Below are 27,298 nucleotides of genomic sequence, written 5' to 3'. Positions count from 1 at the left end.
AAAGTATAATATAATTAGGATATTCTTTAGGTGAATACTGGAAGGAGATACAGAAAGAACACTTAAGTAACTAATAGAACTGGTTTTATTTCACTAAAATGTCAAATATATCCTCCCTAAAACCCAAAATCCCACTCTAATCTTAAGAAAAACATCAGACAAATTCTGATACAGGAAAATCCTATAATATACCTAACCAATATTTCTCAAAACTGTCAAAGTCATTAAAAATACAGTCTTAAAAAGTCTAATGAGAAATGACAACTAAACGTAATGCAGTATCCTGAATGGGATCCTGGAAGAGAAAAATAACATTAGGTAAAAACTAAGAAAATCTGAATAAACTATGATCTTTAGTTAATAATGATGTAACAATATTGGTTCACTAATTGTAACAATTGTACCATATTAAGGTAAGTTGTTAATACAGAAAACAAAGTGTCCACGGGGGAGGAAGGGTAGAGTGGGAACTCTATACTTTCTATTCAAATTTTCTATAAATCTAAAATTTCTGATAAGTAATGTCTTCATTTTTCAAGTATTTTCAGTGTACAGAAAAGGCATGAACATATTTCAGAAAATTAAACACTGACAAATTAGAAACAGCTTCAGAATGAAACCCCAAATGCAGATAACAGCAAAAATATATGTAAAGTAGGCCACAAAACAAATCTTACCAAATTTAAGACTGAACTCATGCCAACTATCTTCTCTCACAACAATGGAATGAAACTAAAAATCAACAGCAAAAGGAAAATAAGATCCATAAATACAGCAAATGAAACAACTAACTCTTAAACAACCAATGGGTCGAAGAATAAATCACAAGTGAATTTAGAAAATATTTTGAAAACACAACATACCAAAACTAATGGGATACAGTGACAGCAGTACTAAGAGGAAAGTTTATACGCTCACATTTAAAAAAGAAGATCTTAAATCATCAGCTTAATTTTATACTTATATAAGAAAACCAAAAGTTAGTAAAAAATGAGTTGTTTTTTATAATCAACAAAACTGACAAATTCTTAGACTTAGAAAATAAGAGAGATTATTCAAACAAAATCATAAATAAAAGAGGGGACATTACAACAAATGCCAAAGAATTATGAGATTACTATGAACAATTATATACCAATAAACACACAATCTATGATAACCAAATCATGAAGCACTAAAAAATCTGAACAGATCTATAACTAGGTAAGGAGACTGAAGCTATAATCAAAACCCTCTCAGTGAAGAACCAGATGATTTCACTGAGTAATTCTACCAACTATTTAAGCAAGAATTCTCCTCAAACTCTTCTAAAAAACTGAACACAAAAGAACATATGCAAACTCATTCTCATTAAGAGTAATGAGATCAGCAGTATGTGATACCAAAGACAAAGACACAAGAAAACTACAGACATATATGAGTATTTGCAAAACTCCTCAACAAAACACCAGCAAACTGAATGATATTCACCATGACCAAATTGGATTTACTCCTGGAAGGCAAGGATGGTTCAACAGACAAAAAATCAATTGATGAAATGCATCACATTAATAGAAGGAAGGACAGAAACCAAGTGACCATCTTGATGGGGAAAAAAACATTTGACAAAACTCAAAATCATTTCAGGTAGGAACATGCAATAAACTATTAACAGAAGGAAACCACTTCAACACAGTAAAAGTCACATGAGAAAAATCAACCATTAACATCATACTCTAGCGAAAGATTGAAAGCTTTTTGAGAGCAAAAAGGTGGTAAGGATGCCCACATTTGCTACTTCTATTCAACACAGTACTAGAAGTACAAACCAGAGCAATTAGACAGGAAAAAATTAAAATAAAAGGCACACAAATTAGAAATAAGGAAGTAAAGTTACCCATTTGCTGATGACATGATCTTATACATAGAAAATCCTGAAGATTCTTTAAAAATGTTAAAGCTAGTAAATGGTCTCAGCAATTTTGCAGGATATAAAAACAACACACAAATATCAGTTGTGTTTCTACATATTAAGTCTCACACTTCCTCATTTCAAAACATATTACAAAGCAACAGTAAGCAAGACAGTGTGGGACTGACATAAAGTCAGACATATAAACCAAAGAAAGAGAAGAGTGAGTCCAGAAATAAACTCATGCATGTGTGGTCAAATGATTTTTGATAATGATGTCAACAGTACACAACAGGGAAAGGATGTCTCTTCAACAAATAATGCTGGGCAACTGGATCAAAACATGCAAAAGAATGAAGTTGGATCTTTACCTAACACGACATTAAAAAATAAACTTAAAACAAATCAAAGACCTAAACATGACAGCTAAAATCCTGAGAAGAATAAGGCCAAAAGTTTCATGACACTGAGTTTTGGGCATTGATTTCTTGAATATGACACCAAAAGCAGAGACAACAAAAGCAAAAAGAGACAAGGCAGACTACCTCAAAATTAAAAATTCCTCTTCATCAAAGGAATCAACCAATACAGTGAACAGGCAATCTACAGAATGAGAAAAAATTTTTACAAATCATATTTTTGGTAAGGGGTTAAATACCCAAAATATGTAAGTAACATTTACAACTCAACAACAAAAATACAAAAACAATCCTATTTAAAAACAGGTAAAAGATCTGAATAGACAAATATACAAATGTCCAGAGAATATATGAAAAGATGTTCAATGCTGCTAATCATAAGAAAAATGCAAATCAAAACCACAATGAGATATTTCATATCTCAATAAAATGGCCACTACCAAAAGAATAGAAAATAATAAGTGCTGGAAAGGATACAGAGAATTGGAACTCTTGTATAATGTAGGGGGGAATGTAAAATGGTACAATTACAGAAAATAGTAAAGCAGTATCTCAAAAAATTAAAAACAGAATTAGCATATGACCCAGTAATCTTAGCTTTGGGTATATACCAAAATAATTCAAAGTACAACAGGATCTCAAAGAGATATTTATATACTCATGTGTCCTGTAGCATTATTCAAGAGACAGAAGCAAACTCAATGCTCAGCAGCAGATGAATGAATAAAGGAAATATGGTATATACATACAATGGAATATTAAGTAGTCTTTAAAAATGAAGAAAATCTTGTTACATGCTACATCATGGATGAACTTGAGAACATTATGCTAAGTGAAATAAGCCAATTACAAAATAAATATTGTATGATTTCACTCATATGAGGTATTTAACATAGTCAAGATAACAGAACAAAAGAGCAGAAAGGTGGCGGCCAAGGGTTAAGGATGAGGGGGATAAAAAATTGTGCTTTAATGGTAGAGTTTCAGTTTCATAATGCAAAATTCTACAGATCTGGATCATACCCAAAAGGGGGATGCAGCTGAAAAGAAAGAATTACAAAATGGCAAGAGGAAACTTTTGGGGGTGATAAATATATTCATTATCTTGGTTGTAGTGATGACTTCCTGAGTGTATGTTATGTGTGTATGTGTGTGTGTATATATATAAACTTATCATACTATACACTTTAAATGTGTCAATTATATCCACCAATAAACAAATCTGTTTTTAAAACCTCAATTATAACAAAAAAACAACTAAATTATAAAACAGGCAGAAGATTTGAAGCAGCATTTCATCAAAGATACATGAATGAAAATAAGTACATGAAAACATGCTTAGTATCATTTGTCAACATGGAAATGCAAGTTAAAACCATGAGTTATCACTACACAACTGAAATGCTAATACATACATGCAGGAAGATAAAATGGTACAATCACTTTGTAAAAACAGTATCACCATATCTTAAAATATCAAACACTTAGTAGGTGTTTACCCAAAGAAACAAAGCATATGTTCACACAAAGGCTTACATACAAATGATCATCTTTATTTGTAACAGCCAAAAGCTAAGGGGAAAATATCCAACAACATATAAAGCCTTAAGTTATATACAATGAACAGAGTAGAATTTAACTAATGACACATGCAACACAGATGTATGTGAAAATAATCATGCTGAGTGGAAAAAAGCAGACAAAAAGATCTCACAATGCACAGCTTCATCCACATAAAATTCTAGAAAATTCAAACTAACGTATCAAGTGACAGAAAGCAGATCAGTCATTGTACATTACGGAAGAAGCAATAAATAGGAAAAGATTACAAAGGGGCACAAGGAAACTTCGGAAGATAAAGGATATGTTTGTTATCTTGTGATGACTTCATGGTATATACAGATATCAAATCTATTCAAATTGCACACTTTGAACCTGTGTGATTTAGTATATATCAATTGTACTTCAATAAATCTGTTTAAAATATCACAATATGCAAAGAATAATATGCAGGGGAAAATAAAGTCAATTAAGAAGGTTAGTATAATAATAATAATGATAAACACAAGAAATTGTCATTTATAATCAAAAGAGTAACAGTATAATCATCTATTAATACTTACAACTGGTACTACAACAGGCATTTCAATTACCTACAATTGATAACTCAGTCCATGAACAATGCTTACAAAACCCCATCAGACACATTCCATGAAACAAGTATAAGTCATCTTGACTACTGGACAGATCAATGTATTTAATTTACACTTGTAACAACGTCTACTCTTAAACACAATTCCTACTGAAATATAATGGGGAGCAATTTAGAACAAAATAACATCAAAAATTCTACAGCATGAATCAAAAGCCTGTCTGCAAAAATAACCCCAATTCTGTACCATCCTATTCATTATTCATGAGGTACATGAATAATGCACTTGGCAATGAGACTTTGCAGTTTCCCCTACCAAGAGGTGGGTTTCCTTGGTCACTCAGACTGCCTGTAAAGAATCTGTCTGCAGTGCAGAAGACTTGGGTTCAATCCCTGGGTCAGGAAAATCCCCTGGAGAAGGGAATAGCTACCCACTCCAATATTCTTGCCTGGAGAATTCTATGGAGGGAGGAGCCTGGTAGACTACAGTCCATGGAGTCACAAAGAGAGTCAGACATGACTGAGCAACTAACACTGCCAACAGATCTTTCCATAGCCCTGTTTACTCCAGGCTTGACCTTTTAAGGAAGATCAAACAGAATGTAGCAAATGTCACAGTTTGCCAGTTCTCAGCTAGGCTTCAAGAGGCCATGTATGTCGCTGCTCTCTTGCAATCCTGCCACTACCATGAGAACAAACCCACTCTAACCTGCTAGAGGACAAGAGGAAAGCCCAGATGTCCCACAACAGTCCATCCTAGAGAACCCCATCCAACAGTGGCAGAATCATTCTCCTGACCTGGTTCTGAATGCGGACTTAAACGAGCCCTACCAAGACGAGAAATACTGCCTGATTCATAGACTTACTCTAATAATAAATGTGTGTTTTATGTCAAGTTCTAGAGTAATTTATTACACAGCAATAGCCAACTGATACAGCAACCCTATTTTACAGATAACATATTATTCTTATCCCTAGAAGGAGTTACTGCAGATTAACAACAAACATAGGTCTCTCAACTTTTGAAAACAATGGGAAGAGGAGGAATAAAAGTCTCTTTTATTCTTTTACTAACAGTGACTCTAGAAAATATCTGTCACAGTTTGTCAGTCTCAGAGATACACAACTGAGCAAAATAATTTTAACAAGTTATCAGTCAACTACAATCTCTCACGAAATTGTGTTGCAAGGTAGTTTTACTGGATCCAACAATACAATCAAATCTTTCAGGATATGCTATAAATCTACAAAAACTGTTACAGAACAATCTGCTTCTTTGCCCAACATTCTTTTTCCTATTTATGCTAATGGTATCTTCCTTTGGGAAACAGTATTAATATGTAACTGTTACAACTGCACCAATCTTAAGCTCCTGGATCAAGGGATGAACAAATGATACCTAGACTGATCAGAGTGCCTTTTGCTCCTAGCTACCATTATTATATTATGGATGGCAATGTAGCCAGAATGGGAAATTTGGAAATACCTGCAAGGACTACTGGGAAAGGTATACTCTTCAGTGGAAATAATGGCTATGACAATGATGTAGATCACAGCAGGTAGTGCCCATCTTTGCCACCTCGTGGAGGTAACACACTTAGGAATGAATTCACCACAGGAAAAAAAATCAAAGTCAAGGGATGGAGACATTATCCTATCGTTTACATCCATTGATTCAAACATGTCAATTCAAATAGCTGCAATAACAGCAGAATAGGTAATATTTATCAATTGACTCACTGAGACCTACTAGAAAAAAACAGCAAAATATTAAAAACTGTCAATTTGGTGGCATCAAAAAGCTAATACAACAGTAAAGAATGATCAGGCCAAGATCCAAGACAAGATGGTGACCTAGAGATATAAACCTAGCACCTAAGGATGCTTTTACCTTGGGCTTATTTGCTAATCCAGATGATGCAGTTGAGAAACTGATCACTATTTCTGACATTGCTCTAGAGCTAGTGGGATCAAACTGAGATCGCAAGGTTCAGAACTGGTTAAAACCAAAGTAAATGTTGCCCACTCTTTGAGTCGAGTTCCTAAAAGATTATACTCTAGTGAACCAGAAGTAAAAAAAAGTTCTTGCATACACTGCAACCCCACCTGAAGACATTTAAGTAGCCAGATTAAAAAAAAAAAAAAAAAAAAACCCACAAAACTCAATCCGTAACACATAATTAAGGTAACCCCAGAATGTTAGAGACTCCAGGAGTAGCATGAGCAAACAAAAATTATCTCTGGAGAAAGATAACATCACTTCAGGGCTCAGAATTGAGGCATGGAAAAACAACTGGAAATTTAAATGGAGAAAGCATGGCAGGGAGAGAACCAAAACAGAAATGTAACAAAAATTCTCAGGATAAACTTTGCCTAAATCACTGGATGACTGATAAAACTATGTATGCACGAGGAAAACTGAAGAAGTTGAGGGGAAAAAGTTGACAGAGGCTGGAGAGAAAGCTTACACTTGAACAGAGCTTTACTGTGAGTGTGATGTTTTTTCAACAGGATACATTCCACTGTGCACAGTTTTGGCAGCAAAAGCTGAAGCCCTACAAGGTTGAAATGTCAGAGGACAGAATCCAAGTCCAGCAGAACAGTTGGGAATCAGCAGAATCTCTAGAAATAGGTAAACCATAAGCAAGCTTCAAAATCTGTCTATAAACTTCACCCAAGAATTCTCAGAACATTAAGAGTCCAGACACTAAAACATAATCATAAAGTTCAGTTTTCAGGCAAAAACTGCATGATTTACAAAGAAACAGGAAACAGTGATCCATATTAAGGAAAAAAGGGATGTTAAGAGATACAATTCTGAGTATTCAGAATATAGAATCTAAGTGTTAGCATATAAAGAACTCCAAGCAGCTATTTTAAGTATGAGAATTAAAAGAACACACATTCAAAAAGAGACTATAAGAAAGAAAAAGCTGACAAAAAAATAAATAAAAATAAAAATTTACCATAAGGAGGTGATTAGAGATGGAAGAAGAAAGAATTGGTGAGCTTGAAGATAGACCAATAAAACTATTCAATCCAAAAAACACAGAGTTAAAACTACTGAAGAAAAATTAAGAGTCTCAGAGACCAGTATAGAACACTATCAGGCAGTTCAAAATAGATGAAACTCAATTCAACATGTATGTACAATAAGATGTAACAGAAAGAGAGCAAGAAGAGTAAAAAAGGTACACAATAGTTTTTCCTAAAGAAACAATGAACAAAAACATCTCAAATTTGGTATAAAATATTACCTTGTAGATCCAAGAATCTCAACAAACCCAAGCATGATGAATATGAAGAATCACTTCTACAGTATATATCATACATAGTCCATCTACTAAAGGCCAAAAAAATACCTTAAGTGCAGCCAGAAAAAAGTGACTGGTTATACATGAGAAATGACAATGCAACTAATGGCTGACTTACCACCAGAAAAAAAGTGGATACTGGAACATCTTCATGTTCAGTGATGCTACTCTTCAAAAAAGAAAAACAAGTATTTTCCAATAAACAAAAATTAGATTTGTGGCTAGCAGACAAAATAGTTTTAAAAAAAATGGGGAAAGGAACAAGTAATAAAATTAGTGAACAAAAAAAAGAAAGCATTCTTGAGAAAAATAATACAACAGTCACAATAAATAGAAAGCACATAATAAGATAATTTAAATCCTGATAACCATTAATTTATGAAATATGAATGAATTCTTATGTTATAATTAAAAGACTAAGTGTTAGATGGGACTGAAAGTAAAACAACAATGATATGGTGTATACATAAAACAGTTGTAAAACATAGGGGGCAGAAAAATTTTAAATAAATGGTTGCAGGGAGAAAACAAACCACACAAACATTAACTATAAGAAGGTTTGTGTAGCTATGTTATTAGCAATAAAAGCAGACTTCAAAGCAAAAAGTATCACCAAAGGTAGTAAGAATCAACAATGGTAAAAGTTTTAACTCATCAGAAACATGAAACAATTCTAAATTTATGTTCCCCAACCATACAGATTCCAATATATAAACCAAAAATGGACAGCAAAGCAAATCCATAACCACAGTAGAAGATTTTAACATCTCTCTCTAATAGACCCAGTATGCAGAAATTAACCAGGTAGGGATGTAGAAGTTTTGAACAACATGATTAACAAAATGACTTAACAAACACATAAATACTGCACCCAAAAAACTGAAGATTACACATTCTTTTGAAATACACACAAAGTAATTATGAAATCTTGTCAGAAACATATTAACAAGGTATTCAATCACATTTGCAATCAGGGAAATAGAAAGTAAAACCACTAAGAGACAGTGCACCATACCCTCTAGTATGACTAAAATTAAATATTAACAATATAAAGTGCTGCAGAAGATACAGTACAAAAGGAACTCTGCTGATGATTATAAACTGTTACAAACACTTCAGGAAAAAAAATGTTGAATAGCTTCTGAAATAGAACTTATACTCTGTGTGCTTACTCACTTCAGTCATGTCTGACTCTTCGTGACTCTATGGACTACAGCCCACCAGGCTCCTTTGTCCATAGGGTTCTCCACTCTAAAACCAAGCTATTAAATTCCTAGGTATTTACTAAACATACAGGTGTGCATGTGTGTACTAGGAGACATGTACAAGTAAATGCATAGCATTATTTACAACTGTCTAAAAATGGAAACAAGTCAAATTTCCACCAAAAACAGAATGAACTACGGAGTATTAATATACTGTACAGCAATGAAAATTAATCAGCTACAGTCATATGCAACAATAGGACTAAATCTCATAAAGCTGGAAAAGCCAGAATCTGTTTATATAAATTTCATTAACAGAAAAAATGTCAAAAATGTGTTTTTTGATGGCAAAAATGTAAGGCAAAAAAATTAGTATCAGAAAACATAGGAGGTAATTCCCCAGCAAAGAAGGAAAGTAGAGGATCTGGCAATGTTTTAATTTTTGACAGGGGTGATTAAGCACACATGTACTTTTGAATACTTAAGTTGGACCTTTTTCCATGTACTATTCTGAGCATTCTTTCCACAGTAAAAAATGTTTCAAAACTGAAAATTTAGACATTTAAGGCTTTGGACGTTCCCCTAAGTAAGGTGTTAGCATTATCCTACAGTATTTTGTTTTTATTTTAATCAAATATATACAAATACATATTTTAAAAATCAAATAAAGCATGTTATGAAAAACAGAACCAGTGAAATCCCACCCCAATTTCTGCTGCTGCTAAGTCACTTCAGTCGTGTCTGACTCTGTGTGACCCCATAGATGGCAGCACACCAGGCTCCCCCGTCCCTGGGATTCTCCAGGCAAGAACACTGGAGTGGGTTGCCATTTCCTTCTCCAATGCATGAAAGTGAAAAGTGAAAGTGAAGTAGCTCAGTCGTGTCCAACCCTCAGCGACTGCAGCCTACCAGGCTGCTCCATCCATGGGATTTTCCAGGCAGGAGTACTGGAGTGGGGTACCATTGCCTTCTCTACCCCAATTTCTAAATACATTCATATCTTGATTTTTCATTTTTGGATCTTATTATTTTCCTATATAAGAAAATGATTTTTATCTTCTTATATCCATCCCTCTGTAACCTCCCCCAAATTATACTACAGTCTTACCTGAAGAGTGCTAACTGATTTCTTGACAAAATTGCAAATGCGATTCAATAAGAAAAAAAGTCTTTACAACAAATGGTGCTGGAACAACCGGATATATGTGAAGAGAAAAAAAAAACACTGACTCAAATCTGACATTCTGTATCAGTGTTTATTTCAAAGCAAATTATAGGTTTACGTGTAAAATATAATAGTGTTAATCTTGTAGAAGACAGAAAAAAATCATTGGGCTCTAAAGATAGAAAAGTGTTCTTAGAAATAACAAATGCATGACCCTTAGAATTAAAATCTGATAAACTAGACTTCATCAAAACAAAATATTTTAGTTGGTGAGAGAGTCTATGAAGAGGATTAAAAAGCTAGTGACAGATTTGGAGAAAATGTGTACAAGTCACATACCTGACAAAACACTCATATCTAAAATATAAAAGTACCCTGAAAATTCAGCTGTAAGACATCAGTAAAAATACTTAAATAAGGACATTCGAAAATCATCTCCAGCAATCAGAATCCAACAACACATTAAAAAGATCATACACCATGACCAAGTGGGCTTTATCCCAGGGATGCAAGGATTCTTCAATATCTGCAAATCAATCAATGTAATACACCACATTAACAAATTGAAAAACAAAAACCATATGATTATCTCAATAGATGCAGAGAAAGCCTTTGACAAAATTCAACACCCATTTATGATAAAAACTCTCCAGAAAGCAGGAATAGAAGGAACATACCTCAACATAATAAAAGCTATATATGACAAACCCACAGCAAACATTATCCTCAATGGTGAAAAATTGAAAGCATTTCCTCTAAAGTCAGGAACAAAACAAGGGTGCCCACTTTCACCATTACTATTCAACATAGTTTTGGAAGTTTTGGCCACAGCAATCAGAGCAGAAAAAGAAATAAAAGGAATCCAAATTGGAAAAGAAGAAGTAAAACTCTCACTATTTGCAGATGACATGATCCTCTACATAGAAAACCCTAAAGACTCCACCAGAAAATTACTAGAACTAATCAATGATTATAGTAAAGTTGCAGGATATAAAATCAACACACAGAAATCCCTTGCATTCCTATAAGGAAACAATTCCATTCACCATTGCAACGGAAAAAATAAAATACTTAGGAATATATCTACCTAAAGAAACTAAAGACCTATATATAGAAAACTATAAAACACTGGTGAAAGAAATCAAAGAGGACACTAATAGATGGAGAAATATACCATGTTCATGGATTGGAAGAATCAATAGAGTGAAAATGAGTATACTACCCAAAGCAATTTATAGATTCAATGCAATCCCTATCAAGCTACCAACAGTATTCTTCACAGAGCTAGAACAAATAATTTCACAATTTGTATGGAAATACAAAAAACCTCGAATAGCCAAAGCGATCTTGAGAAAGAAAAATGGAACTGGAGGGATCAACCTACCTGACTTCAGGCTCTACTACAAAGCCACAGTTATCAAGACAGTATGGTACTGGCACAAAGACAGAAATATAGATCAATGGAACAAAATAGAAAGCCCAGAGATAAATCCACGCACATATGGACACCTTATCTTTGACAAAGGAGGCAAGAATATACAATGGATTAAAGACAATCTCTTTAACAAGTGGTGCTGGGAAATCTGGTCAACCACCTGTAAAAGAATGAAACTAGAACACTTTCTAACACCATACACAAAAATAAACTCAAAATGGATTAAAGATCTAAACGTAAGACCAGAAACTATAAAACTCCTAGAGGAGAACATAGGCAAAACACTCTCCGACATATATCACAGCAGGATCCTCTATGACCCACCTCCCAGAATATTGGAAATAAAAGCAAAAATAAACAAATGGGACCTAATTAAACTTAAAAGCTTCTGCACATCAAAGGAAACTATTAGCAAGGTGAAAAGACAGCCTTCAGAATGGGAGAAAATAATAGCAAATGAAGCAACCAACAAACAACTAATCTCAAAAATATATAAGCAACTCCTACAGCTCAACTCCAGAAAAATAAATGACCCAATCAAAAAATGGGCCAAAGATCTAAATAGACATTTCTCCAAAGAAGACATACAGATGGCTAACAAACACATGAAAAGATGCTCAACATCACTCATTATCAGAGAAATGCAAATCAAAACCACTATGAGGTACCATTTCACACCAGTCAGAATGGCTGCAATCCAAAAGTCTACAAATAATAAATGCTGGAGAGGATGTGGAGAAAAGGGAACCCTCTTACACTGTTGGTGGGAATGCAAACTAGTACAGCCACTATGGAGAACAGTGTGGAGATTCCTTAAAAAACTGGAAATAGAACTGCCTTATGATCCAGCAATCCCACTGCTGGGCATACACACTGAGGAAACCAGAAGGGAAAGAGACACGTGTACCCCAATGTTCATCGCTTCATCGCAGCACTGTTTATAATAGCCAGGACATGGAAGCAACCTAGATGTCCATCAGCAGATGAATGGATAAGAAAGCAGTGGTACATATACACAATGGAGTATTACTCAGCCATTAAAAAGAATACATTTGAATCAGTTCTAATGAGGTGGATGAAACTGGAGCCTATTATACAGAGTGAAGTAAGCCAGAAGGAAAAACACCAATACAGTATACTAACGCATATATATGGAATTTAGAAAGATGGTAACGATAACCCTGTATACGAGACAGCAAAAGAGACACTGATGTATAGAACAGGCTTATGGACTCTGTGGGAGAGGAAGAGGGTGGGAAGATTTGGGAGAATGGTATTGAAACATGTGAAATGTCATGTATGAAACGAGATGCCAGTCCAGGTTCAATGCACGATGCTGGATGCTTGGGGCTGGTGCACTGGGACGACCCAGAGGGATGGTATGGGGAGGGAGGAGGGAGGAGGGTTCAGGATGGGGAACATATGAGAAATAAAGGAATAAAAAATTAAAAAATAAATAAATAAAAAAAAAAAAAAAAAAGAAAATCATCTCCATAACACGAAAAAGAAAACTGACAAAAACAGTCAACATTTTCCTAACACTAGAAATTAACCAAAGGCTTGCAGCAATCTGGGGAGAGCTTATTCAAGAAAGATGGCTAATCTTGATGAGACCAGCAAACTCTGTGGCATCGATTCTGCCCTTTTCCCATCCTCCCAACACAGTAGACTTGAAAACCAACAGTCCACAAGTCTGGTGAAAACCAGCAGCCTGGTAGTTACCCAAGAGGGGCAGATAAGGGCGACAGTTCCTTTACTACTGCATCCTCAGAGGACTGTTCATTATTTGACATGTCTGGTGGTTTCCTGGAAGACCCCACTCCCAAAGCTATCCTAAGAGTGTACTCAGTGCAAAAAAAGCCTTTTCCCCAAAGGCATTTGTCAAAAACAACTGTAAGCAATTGTACCATGTTATAGGTGACTGAGGCAGAGGATAACAGATGAGACCAACAACAGACTAACCAAGAAGTTTAAAAAGAAAAAATGGGGCTTATAAAAGCTCTAAAATATTCCTGACAATCTACGCGGTCAAATGTATGCCCAGAGCCACACACAAGCTGCAGGCTGTGCAAATGATCAGGAAGGGCCTGAGAAAGCCCTAAGTGCACACCTCTGGCTAACCTGGAAGCTCTGCACATCAGGAAACAAAGGGTAAAGCTAAGTAACAAATTTCCTGGTTGAGTGTTAAAGCTGTGCCCCAACAAACATCCACACAGAGCCTCTAAACAAAACTGGGAACGTACTCATCTCAGGCATTGTCCAATTATCGGCTGACCACTAAGCTAACTGAGTAGAGACATTTCAGTGGCCACACAAGGCAAAGAATATATATTTTACAGAATTAGTTCTGAAAAATCACTCAACTAGCTAACAGCAACAAACAGTAACAAAAACAAATGCTGGGAAAGAAAGAGTATCTAATCATCAGAGCTGCCATATTATTTAAAATGTAGCTTTCAACAGCAACAAAAAAATGACATTTTAAAAATGTATGGCTCATACACATGAAAAAAAGGCAAGTGAAACTGTCTCTGAGGAAACGCAGACATTGGACTTAGTGAACAAAGCTACAAATCAGCCATTTTAAACATGTTCTAAGAACTACTAAAGGAAATCTATGTCAAAAGAACTGAAGAAAAATATAAGATGGATGTCTCACAAACAGAAAATATGAATAAGGAGATAGAAATCATGAAAAAGAACAAAATAAAAGCCGAAAAATACAATCATGAAAATGAAAAATTCACTACAAGGTTTCAGCAGCAGATCTGTTGTACAAGAAATACTAAAGAGTATACTTCAGGCTGGAATCAAAGGACAATGGTGAGTAACTTGAATACACATGAAGAATTAATGAGCATGGTACCCAATGTTCACTGCAACATTATTCACAATAGCTAGGGCATGGAAGCAACCTAGATGCCCATCAACAGATGAATGGACAAAGAAGCTGGTTTATATACATATATATACATATATGTATATGTATACACACACACACACAAAATGGACTATGCTGCTGCTGCTGCTAAGTCACTTCAGTCATGTCCGACTCTGTGCGACCCCAGAGACGGTAGCCCACCACGCTCCCCGGTCCCTGGGATTCTCCAGGCAAGAACACTGGAGTGGGTTGCCATTTCCTTCTCCAATGTGTGAAAGTAAAAAGTGAAAGTGAAGTCGCTCAGTTGTGTCTGTGACAGTGAAGTTGCTCAGTTGTGTCCGACTCTTAGCAACTCCATGGACTGCAGCCTACCAGGCTCCTCTGTCCATGGGATTTTCCAGGCAAGAGTACTGGAGTGGGGTGCCATTGGGCTATAACTCACCCATAAAAAGGAATGCATTTGAGTCAGCACTAATGAGGTAGTTAAACTTAGAGCCTATTATACAGAGTGAAGTAAGTCAGAAAGAGAAAAACAAGTATCACATACTAATGCATATATATGGAAACTAGAAAGATGGTACTGATGAACCTATTTACAGGGCAGCAATGGAGACCCAGACATAGAGAACAGACTTATGGATATGGGGGCAGGGAAGGAGAGGGTGGGACAAATGGAGAGAGTAGCATGGAAACATATATACTACCATATGTAAAATAGATAACCAGTGGGGATTTGCTGTATGACTCAGGGAACTCAAACCAACGCTCTGTGGCAACTTAGGGGTGGGATGGGGTGGCAGGTGGGAGAGAAGTTCATAAGGGAGAGGACATATGTATACGCCTGATTCATGTTGATGTATGACAGAAACCAACACAACACTGTAAAGCAATTATCCTTCAAAAACAAATTAAAAAAAAAAAAAAGCATGGGAAAGGTAACTTGATAATATAGAAGTCTAATTTAAAAAAGTGTTGACTGTTTCTTCTCCTGTTGGGAGTTAAAAGCCATGGAAAAACAATTTGCATGGCACAATGAAAAGCAACAATAGAAGAAGAAAGCCAGGAAAAAATTTTAAGACATATAGAGAACAAATAGCAAAATGAAAGACATAAATTCTACATTATTGGAATTAAATGCAAATTAATTGAGTATTCCAATCAAAAAGCAGACATTTGGTAGAATGGGTAAAAGAACACAATCCAACTATATGCTGCTTACAAGGGACATATTTTAGGAACTTCCCTGGTGGTACAGTGGATAAGAATCCACCTGCCAATGCAGACCGCACCGGTTCAATCCCTGGGCCAGGAAGATTCCATGTTGTGGAGCAACTAAGCCCACTGTGCCACAACTAATAGAGCCCGCCAGCAGCAACTACCAAGCCTGTACACCACAACTACTGAAGCCCCTGTGCCCTGAGCCTGCAGACCACAACTACTGAGCCCATATGCAGCAACTACTGAAGCCCATGAGCCTAGAACCTGTGTTCCACAAGAGAAGCCACCACAATGAGAAGCCCTTGCAACACAAAAAAGAGCAGTCCCCACTCACCACAAATAGAGAAAGCCCACACAAGGCAAGGAAGACCCAGTAAAGCCAAAAATAAATTAATTTTTAAAAGGAGACAAATAAAAAAAATAAAGAAAAATAAATAAATAAAATAAAAGGAGACAAGATTCAAAGAATTTAAAAGTGAAAGGACAGAAAAAGATATCCAGTGCAAACAGTAACCAAAAGACAGCCACTCTAGCGGTTATATTATTTTCAGACACAAGACACGAAGGGAAAAAAATCATTACTAAAGACAAAGAACGTTTTATAAGAAAAAAGGTTCAATTCATCAAAAATTATGGATAAACTGTAAATATATATACTCCTAACAAAGCCACAAAATACATGAAGAAGAAACTTACAGAATTGAAAGGAGAAATAGACAACAGACAAAAGCAAAAACAGATGGAGACTTCTGTGCCTCACTTTCAGTAACAGAAAGAACCAGATAGGAGACCAATCAGAAAACAGGACTTAAACACTATAAACCAACCAGATCTAACAGGTAACTACAGAATACTCAAAAAAAGCAGAAAACACTTTTTTCTCAAGCATATATAGAACATTCTCCAGTATACAGACCGTATGTTAAGCCATAAAACAACACATTTAAAAGGAATCAGATCATACAAAGTATGTTCTCCAACCACAATAGAATGAAACTAGACATCAGTAACAGAAGAAAATTTGGAAAATTAACAAACACATGGAAATTAAGCAAAAGATTCCTAAATATTCCTTAGATCAAAGAAATCACATGAGAAACCATAAAATATGTTGAGATGAAAACAAAAACACAACACACTAAAACTGATGAGATGAAGTAGCAGCAGTGATTAAAGGGAAATTTATAGCTATATATATCTACTTTAAAAGGAGGTATCAATAATCTAACCATCCATCTTAAGAAACCAGAAAAAGAGCACATTAAACCCAAAGCAAACAGAAGAAAGGAAACAATAAAGACTATAGCAGAAATGAAAGAGAATTTTTATAAATAAAAACAATGAAATCAAAAGTTGGATTTTTAAAAATACCAACAAAATTGACAAACCTTCAGGGAGGGCTTGATCAAAAAAAAAAAAAAAAGACAAATTAAACAAGCTAAACCACCACCACCACACCCTATTTTATTGAGCTTCACAGCTACTATCTTTTTTTTTTTTTTAAACAAGCTGAAGGTTTATAGTGACCCTGCATGAAACAAGTCTATCAGCACCATTTTTCCAACAGCATTTGCTTACTTTGTGTCTCTGTCACACTTTGGTAATTCTTGCAGTATTTCAAACTTTTTCCACTATTATTTTTTGCTACCTTTGATCAATCATCTTTAATGTTACTATCATAATTGTCTGGGGGCACCAGAAACCATGCTCATGTAAGACAGTAAACTTAATACTGTGTATTCTGGTGGCTCCACTGACTGTTCTCGTATCTCTCTCCCCTCAGGTCTCCCCATTCCCTGAGACACAACAATATTGAAATTAGGCCAGTTAATAATCCTACAATGGCCTCTAAGTGTTCAAGTGAAAGGAAGAGTCAATCAATGCAGCAAGCTTCACTGTTATTTTAAGAACTGCCACAACCACTCCAGCCTTCAGCAACCAACCTCCCTGATCAAATTGAGGCCAAGACCATCAACACTGAGGCAAGACAGTCAACCAGCAGAAAGGCTGCAACTTGATGAATGATAATGCTTAATAATAAAGTTTTTTTAAAGTATGTATACTGTTTCTATGGAGAAGGCAATGGCACCCCACTCCAGTACTCTTGCCTGGAAAATCCCATGGACGGAGGAGCCCGGTAGGCTGCAGTCCACGGGGTTGCGAAGAGTTGGACACGACTGAGCAACTTCACTTTCACTTTTCACTTTCATGCATTGAAGAAGGAACTGGCAACCCACTCCAGTGTTCTTGCCTGGAGAATCCCAGGGATGGGGAGCCTGGTGGGCTGCCGTCTCGGGTCGCACAGAGTCGGACATGACTGAAGCGACTTAGCAGCCAGCAGCAGCATACTGTTTCTAAGACATAATGCTGTCACACACTTAATTCACTTCAGTATCGTATAAACATAACTTGTATATGCACTGCGAAACCAAAAAATTCACATTACTTGCTTTACTGTGGTGATCTGGAACCAAACCTAACTATCTCAAGGTATGCCTGTATTACAATCAAGAATGAAAGGCCAGTTTTAATACTGGCTTTATAACAAGAAATACAAAGGATTATAAGGGAAGGGTACAAAAAACTGAATGGCAAGGCATAAAGTAACTCACATGAAATGGACGAATTTCTGGGGGTAAAAATAGCAAACTGCCAGAACTGATTCAAGAAGACATTGGAAATCCCAAATGTCAAGAGATTAAGTGATGAAAAAACTTCCCACTAAAAAAGCAAGGACCAGATGGCTTCTCTGGTGACAGCTACCTTTAAACCAAACACGCAAAGAATTGACACCGATCCTTGTCAAACACAGGAAAACAAAATTACAGATAATATCCCTTACAAATAAACTCACAAAAATCTTTTTTCTTGTGTGTATGTTTCTTGAAGATATATCATCTAGACCCTTTTGTCCTCCTGATGAACTGATTATTCTTCAGACCTGCTGCACAGCCACCTTCCTTGCATCTCCCTGCACCATCATCATTTTCCTGTGCTAAATCTTATTTCCTGGATCCCTCCTCTTTTTGATTCACCCAATCATTCTGATAGAGCCCGGGTCCTCTAGTAAATTACTGAGAGAGATGGTGCATTTGAAGTAAATATTCGAACAACCTCATATGTTCTATGTATTTACTCCCACATTTGACAGCTTTGGGAAGGTACAGAATTAGTAGTTTGGAAATAAATTTTCCTTTAGGATTCTGAGGCATTATTTCATTATTGATTATTTTTCCAAAGATACTGATTCCTAATCTCTATTATATTGTCCATAAACAAAAGTTTTTAGGAATTTCCCTGTTTCTGATGCCTGAAATTCTATCATGTTGCTTGGTTTTTTTTCGAGTCACTATGCTGTGCATGCTATGAATCCTTTTAATGTGGAAACTCAAAAGATTTTTGTGGAATTATTCTTAAATAACTTCCTCCATCCATTTCCTCCCATTCTGTAATTCTGATTTTTCATATGTTGAACTTGCCAAGAGTGATCCTCTAGCTTTATTTTCTCTTACAACTCACAACTCTTTTGTCCTGTTTTGTGAAAGCTTTTCTCAATTTTACCTTTCAACATTCTACTAGAAATTTAACATCCTAAATTTCTAACTCTTCTGTTAAGTATTTCATATTCTAAATGTCTAAGAGCTTGTTTTCTAAGGATTGACTCTTCATAATATCCTTTCTCATTTCAAAGTTATAATTATCCCCTTATTTCCAAAATTATCGGTAACTTTTTAAAGTTTTCTTTTAAAACTTAAGTTTTAAAACTATTATAATAAAGTTTCTACCCACTTCCTCTTAGTCATCCTTAATCTCATATTTTAAAATGAAAAAAGGTTTAAAATGAAAAACCTAAAAGTTGTCTAGTCAATGAACCCAGAGACTATCACACAATTATAAATGAACTCTGACACAGAAAGACTGATACTATCACTTATACATGGAATCTAAAATACGATACAAATGAACTCACTCCCAGAAACATTAAAAGAAAAAAAAAATTTACAGGTTGCAGCAGGGAAGGGAGGACTAGATTGAGTTTGGGGTTGGCAGAGCAGGTTACTATGTATGGAGTGCATCAACAGAGTCCTATACTATGTAGCACACAGAACTATAGCCAATATCCTATGGTAAACTATAACGAAAAAGATTAAAAAAAAAAGTTGCCTTGGAATTCTCTGTTAATAGGTAGTATCAATGTAAGATGATCAGTCTGATGATTTCCCTGGTGGATCCTCGTCTATTATTATCTGTTGGTCCCTCTTCCTCATCAGTTTGCTATAATAGAATGACTCTTCCAATCTTGCCTTTGGGGGCAGAAGCTTGATGTTAGTATTTTCAGAACCAGGAGGAAAGAGACTCGATGATTCCTAGTTTAACATGTAAAATTTTTCTCAATTCTGTTTCTGAGTGTGACACTCTTAACCTGAGCTTGCCTACTGTTCAAGAACAGAGTATCAGAGAGGAAACCTTGATAAAGGTAAGAAATATCTTCTTGGCACCATGAGGGTTGTTAATTTGTTATTAACTCTTAGACAATTCTTTTAAGGTACCTGCAGCCACTAATTCCTGAAGCACCACAGTGTTCAACAGCACAATTCTAGACCATTCTAGGCCTTTCCCACCAAAAGTGGAAAGTTGAGTTTTCTTAGTGGTACAAAGTTGCTGCTTTCCAGCTTCCAGAGTTTTACTTCTGTGATCAACTTTCCAGTTTTTTCCTTGATACCCTATGATTTTAAAAAAAATTATTATAATTCTACAAGGGGGTTGATTTCAAACTAAATGGTTATTTAATCCACTATGTTTAAAAAGATATGCATTTCACCAGTTTTGATGTGGCATGTCTTCTTCACTGTTGCTCCTTTTTAAATAGTATGAAATTTAGGCTCAAGTTTGAGTAGGATACAGTTTTAATCACCCAAATAGTTAAAATCACTTTAGCTTTAACAACTAGCTTTTCTATAATGTAGTCAAAATATATTGACTTACACAATTTCTCTTATTTAAAATTTCAAATTCTCTTTGAAGCCCAAGACATTAAAAAAATTTTTTTAATTGACATAAATTGGAAAAAATGTGTATTTATTGGGAACAAAGTTTGACATATACCTGTTAGATAAAGCATATTGCTATCCAAATCTTCATAGCCTTAATTTTTGTTTACTTAATCTATTAAATTCTGAGAAGTAATTTAAAATCTCCTGAAAAAGACTGATGTTACCAATTTCTCTAAAAACACTACTTCATGTTTCAATGCTATTTGAGTTTATCACACAAACGCTCAAGCCTACTATTGTTTAGTGGTCTAATTTTTTATTAATTAAAAAAAATTCTCTTTTTCTCATTCAAAGGTTTTGGACTAGAAAAGTTTTAGCCTTTGCTTGATATGAATGTCTAGTATTATTTTTGCCATTCATTTCAAACATTTGCTATTTTTACTTAGATAAAACTCTTATCAGTTCTGTTCAGTTGCTCAGTCGTGCCCGACTCTTTGCGACCCCATGAATCGCAGCACGCCAGGCTTCCCTGTCCATCACCAACTCCCGGAGTTCACCCAGACTCACGTCCATCGAGTCAGTGATGCCATCCAGCCATCTCATCCTCTGTCGTCCCCTTTTCCTCCTGCCCCCAATCCTTCCCAGCATCAGAGTCTTTTCCAATGAGTCAGCTCTTCGCATGAGGTGGCCAAAGTACTGGAGTTTCAGCTTTAGCATCATTCCTTCCAAAGAAATACCAGGGCTGATCTCCTTCAGAATGCACTGGTTGGATCTCCTTGCAGTCCAAGGGACTCTCAAGAGTCTTCTCCAACACCACAGTTCAAAAGCATTAAGTCTTCGGCGCTCAACTTTCTTCACAGTCCAACTCTCACATCCATACATGACCACTGGAAAACAATAGCCTTGACTAGATGGACCTTTGTTGGCAAAGTACTGTCTCTGCTTTTGAACATGGTATCTAGGTTGGTCATAACTCTCCTTCAAAGGAGTAAGCGTCTTTTAATTTCATGGCTGCAGTCATCATCTGCAGTGATTCTGGAGCCCAAAAGAATCAAGTCTGACACTGTTTCCACTGTTTCCCCATCTATTTCCCATAAAGTGATGGGACCAGATGCCATGATCTTCATTTTCTGAATGTTGAGCTTTAAGCCAACTTTTTCACTCTCCACTTTCACTTTCATCAAGAGGCTTTTGAGTTCCTCTTCACTTTCTGCCATAAGGGTGGTGTCATCTGCGTATCTGAGGTTATTGATATTTCTTCTTCCAGCCCAGCGTTTCTCATGATGTACTCTGCATATAAGTTAAACAAGCAGGGTGACAATATACAGCCTTGACAGACTCCTTTTTTCCTATTTGGAACCAGCCTGTTGTTCCATGTCCAGTTCTAACTGTTGCTTCCTGACCGGCATACAGGTTTCTCAAGAGGCAGGTCAGGTGGTCTGGTATGCCCATCTCTTTCAGAATTTTCCACAGTTTATTGTGATCCACACAGTCAAAGGCTTTGGGATAGTCAATAAAGCACAAATAGATGTTTTTCTGGAACTCTCTTGCTTTCTCGATGATTCAGCAGATGTTGGCAATTTGATCTCTGGTTCCTCTGCCTTTTCTAAAACCAGCTTGAACATCTGGAAGTTCACAGTTCACCTATTGCTGAAGCCTGGCTTGGAGAATTTTGAGCATTACTTTACTAGCGTGTGAAATGAGTGCAATTGTGTGGTAGTCTGAGCATTCTTTGGCATTGCCTTTCTTTGGGATTAGAATGAAAACTGACCTTTTCCAGTCCTGTGGCCACTGCTGAGTTTTCCAAATTTGCTGGCAGACTGAGTGCAGCACTTTCACAGCATCATCTTTTAGGATTTGAAACAGCTCAACTGGAATTCCATCACCTCCACTAGCTTTGTTCGTAGTGATGCTTTCTAAGGCCCACTTGATATTACATTCCAGGATGTCTGGCTCTATGTGAGTGATCACCCCATCGTGATTATCTTGGTCGTGAAGATCTTTTTTGTACAGTTTTTCTTTGTATTTCTGCCACCTCTAACTCTTATAAAACCACATAAAAAATTGTAATGCAATTTATAAAGGGGAGGAGAGTGGGAAAGAAATCTATTCCAATTAAATTAAGAAAAAGCTGTTAGAAGGGTACTGGGTAACCAAACTTGACAGAAAGCTGGAAAATAAGGCACGGAAAAGGAGATAAGCCAGGAGATAATCAGGCAAGCAATATCACACCAAAGGACATCTACTTAGGATACCATTTGTATCACTCTAATGGCAATGCCACCATTAAGACATTCACTGCCATAGCGTAAGACTTTGATTCCACCACAGCCAGAGAGATACCTCTATCTCCTCTTCTACCTCCCTCCTGTATGAGCTGTTTCAGTAGGATCAAAATATATGGAATAGTCAATTTGGTTTCCTAGTTTCCATCCTGTTTAAACTGCTGGCTCTCCTTGTTTATGTTGTAATTTTTCGCTGCTTATGAGCATGCAGAGGCCTATGGCAGAGAACACAGGTAAGGATGGGTCTATTCCAGTAAGTTTGCAGCCACAAAAAGTATAAATATGGAACTATTCAAGAATGAGGTTCAGGGCAAGGCTTTCAGGCAAGTTTCCTATTCCCAAACCACTAGATCATCCAATATTCATGGAACAGTACATAGTTCTGCTGTCATCCTTTACCACTCTGTCTACATAGAAACTCCAATCTCAGCGATACAGATAAAAATGCTTTTTCCCACTGACTGCTGCTGCTGCTAAGTCGCTTCAGTCGTGCCCGACTCTGTGCGACCCTATAGACAGCAGCCCACTAGGCTCCCCCGTCTCTGGGATTCTCCAGGCAAGAACACAGGAGTGGGTTGCCATTTCCTTCTCCAATATCCTTTCCCATTGGAGTGGGTTGCCATTTCCTTCTCCATTTCCTTTCCCACTGACAGCAGGGGACAAACGATTGTCCTTTGCTTTACCTGATTTGTCTCAACAGATAACTTGGATGAAGTCAAATGTACCTCCCTGTATTACCATGGTGCCAGAAACCACAGTAACTTTACTAACTAAAGTTAAGCCTATATTAACTATGAGAATGGTTAAAATATAAACTTGTTATAAGACTAACATACTATCTTAAAACTCCAAGACTCTATTAACTCCTAAACTCTGTTCTATTTATTAACTCTAAAAGAGACAGAAATATACTTTTAAAACTATATTATTTTTATATTTTTTCATATTTTATAATTCTATTTTTCATATTTTCTAATAATCATACTCATTGTAAGACAATGCATGCATGTTTGGTCAATTGTATCCAAGTCTTTGCAACCCCCTGGACAGTAGCCTGCCAGACTTCTCTGACAATGGAATTTTCTAGGCAATAATACTGGAGTGGGTTGCCATGCCCTCCTCCAGAAGATCTTTCCCACCCAGGGATCAAACCCATGTCTCTTGCATCTCCTACACTGGCAGGTGGATTCTTTACCACTGAGCCACTGGGGATGCCCCTTCTAAAACAACAGTATACATTCAACTTAAGAACTCTTAAAAATTCCAGTAAAGACAAACATCTCACATCTTAAATACCAGAAACTATTATTGCCCAGCGGGAACTACATTTTAGGGATTCCCCCAATAAGAGCAGTGCGTTCACAACTGCTTCCGAATTTTAAAACATCTATTTCTAAAAAATTTAAACACTGGTAGTCCAGATTATTCATTTTTATTATCTTCTGTTTTCATACCAACTCCCATTCCAATTAGAATATTTCTTAAGACATGCCTTAAATGTACTATTATAACTGAAAACTCAACAATACAATTACAATCTCTTACTATTCATCTCAAATATTTCTATAGTTGACAGTACTAACAATTTTTAAAAAATACCACTATAGCATAACTTTCTTGGTCTTAGTTGTCAAAGTTTTTTTTTTAAAGCTCATAAGTTAAATTTTAAAAAGCTCCTAAGTTTTTTAATATAAAGCAAATTTTATCTCAATTAGTATTAGTAACTTATATGTAAACTGTGTCTCCACATAAGTTTATTTTCAACACCAAAAGATAGTATTAATAAAATGGCTCCATTCTTATATTAACTTTATACTACAAACTTAGGAGCCACATTTTCACCTGTTTTATTTTAAAACTATCCATTCTTTCTCTTAATATACCCTCTCTACCATTCACCAAGATAATGACCCCTAACTGGCCCTTCTCACTTTAATCTCTTCTCTAATCATATCATATCTGGCTGCTGATCTTTCTCATTTTTCTTCATGTATTTCTGTTCAGTGGCCTTTAGTAGAACTCCTTATTTCTAACACAAACTTTTTTAGATTCCTCCAGCTCAGGTCACAACCTTATAAGCTTTACTTTTTATCACATTCATTTAAAACAGTCTCTACCTCAAACAAGGAAAATACTTGCATTCCACAATTCCCATCTCTGTGCTTTTTAACAAACCTTCACCCTAACTGATACTCCCTTCCTTCTCCACCAATCTATAAATATCACTTACTCAAAATCTAGGTTAAAAAGTACTTTTCCCAGGAAGCTTTCACAGTCTTACTACACACTGGTCATATCATCTTGTGTAAATCCAGTAATTTAAATGTTTCATTATTAAGCACTCTTCAAGTTGTATCTTAGATAATGACCTCTCTGGAGCAGGAACCACATCATTTGCTTTATATATCTGCATTCTCATCCTAGCGTGATACTAAATGAATTTTATACAATAATTAACCCCATTAAAACAAGAGAAGGCTGGGAGAAACACAACCACAGTTAAAAGGTTTTTCTGAATACAAAAAAATTACATCTCCCAAAACCAAATTCAAATATAACATTCATTTTTTCAAAACACATAGAACTTTCCCTTAAATATTATTTTTCTACACACAGAAGTCAGGTCTTAAAGCTATAACAGCATGCTAATTATTTTGTTTGTAATATTCTAAATCTAGTCCCCAAAAGCTATTATATAAATTCTTAGTATTTTAAGGATAATATATTTTTCAATGTCTAATCAATTTTGACCTCTATACTTCACAAATACAAAACCTACATAATAATAGTTCACAGATGAGTTTTATTTCTTCAAGATAACAAAATGCTTCGAGCAAGAAATTATTAAGCAAACTTGGTACAAATTCCAAACAACAAAACTTCATATAAATACTTTCATTCATAAGCTCAAAAATATTCATAATCCAAACATTAATGAGAAAGTATTTTCATGTCCACATCTGCACAATTTACAAAACACATCTATTCCTCAAAACTCAGCATACTAGAATGTGAAGATACATATTTTCATTGTTATGTACTTTTTATAACTTTATTATAAGAATACATGTTTCAGAAAAAAATCTTTCTCCCAAAAGCACCAACTGTTATACTACAATAAGGTTTACAGTACTCAACAGTCATGAAAAATCAATGCTGTAACCGTTAATCCCATTTGCAAAAAAATTATTGAAGCACAAGTGAAAACCATGATCAATAATTCCATTGCAGATCAATTTACAAAGTATCCTTCATAGATTTTAACCATTCAAACTTTTGTGCAACTCTCTGAAGGTAGCATTCTCGTTCTTTACACTTTTTAAACAGCAAAATCTTTCTGGTTGAGATTGGATACTTGCCTGTAAACGAAAGTACAAAAATTTATTTCTACCCCTACAATCACAATCAGAAATACTCAAATACCTTATTAAGCAACCTGAAATGCCTGAAAGCTAACTTACATAATGCCTAGAAGCTACTAATAAAGAGGTTCCAAAAAGCAGCTATACAAGGAGGTAATCCAAGACCTCTTCTACCTATTTCTTGGCTATATGCCTAGAGGATACTGTAATGAAAGCAAGCCAGACAACTGTTACCTATGGAGGAAATTCAAATCTCTGCATTCTAAACAAATTTTCTTGTTATAAAACCTCTCAAGGGTTACTATTAATGAAAACTGAAAAACATCTCTGATGTTGATATATATCACACTGGGGAAAAAAAGGCCTACAGTACAAACTACCTATCATCTAATTTATTTCCAAATTCATCCAACAATGCCAATAATAGTAAAGAGACAGATTCAGGCATCAACTCTCACTACACTGGGAAAGGACGAATATGCCATTAGCAAGTTTGAAAACAAGCCAAACCTATTTCTGATGATGGCGGTCAGAAAAGTGGTTACTTCTTTGAGGGAGAATTAATAGGAAGGCCATAAGGCACCTTTTTCAGTGCAGAAAATGTTCTATACCTTGATCTAGGTTGAAGTTACTGGGTGTATTTATTTGTGGAATTTCATTTACTTGTATTCATAAGATTTGTGCAGTTAAATATATGTAAATTATATATAAGTAAAACATTTAAAAACAAGTCACCAATAATGGTAAAATCTAAAAACATTTTCTCAATTCTCATCCTTTCTCCATCATATTTCTAATCACAGAACACCAGTAGTCCCTAAATGCAACTCTTTCCCGCTATAAGACCCACAAGGCTTTGTTAGCATTCTGCCAGCACTTTTCTTAAACTCTGCCTCATATTAATTCACTTAATAATTCAATATTCATTAACTGCTCATGTGCAAAACACGGGATTAGGCAACCTCCAACATTTATCT

The 27,298-nt window shown here is 35.6% G+C and overlaps 1 protein-coding gene across 25 annotated transcripts in view; it reads right to left on the bottom strand.

The window, feature by feature from the left end:
* ZNF644 (zinc finger protein 644) overlaps window positions 1-27,298 on the bottom strand; it is a 97,923-nt gene that overhangs the window by 61,821 nt on the left and 8,804 nt on the right. For 3 of the 25 annotated variants that reach the window (XM_061411261.1, XM_061411264.1, XM_061411277.1), the window contains one exon: window positions 20,231-20,404. The exons of 18 other annotated variants lie outside the window; for them this stretch is intronic. The gene's annotated coding sequence lies outside the window, so the exon portion shown is untranslated. Of the gene's footprint in view, window positions 1-677; window positions 10,581-20,230; window positions 20,405-27,298 lie in introns of those variants that run through there. 4 more of the 25 variants (XM_061411253.1, XM_061411273.1, XM_061411260.1 and 1 more) reach the window with 2 other exon arrangements.

This window comes from Bos javanicus, chromosome 3 (assembly GCF_032452875.1).
Source record: "Bos javanicus breed banteng chromosome 3, ARS-OSU_banteng_1.0, whole genome shotgun sequence".
Classification (NCBI taxonomy): Eukaryota; Metazoa; Chordata; class Mammalia; order Artiodactyla; family Bovidae; genus Bos; species Bos javanicus.
Note: the sequence above shows the minus strand (reverse complement) of the source record. Positions and strands in the feature narration are given on the sequence as shown.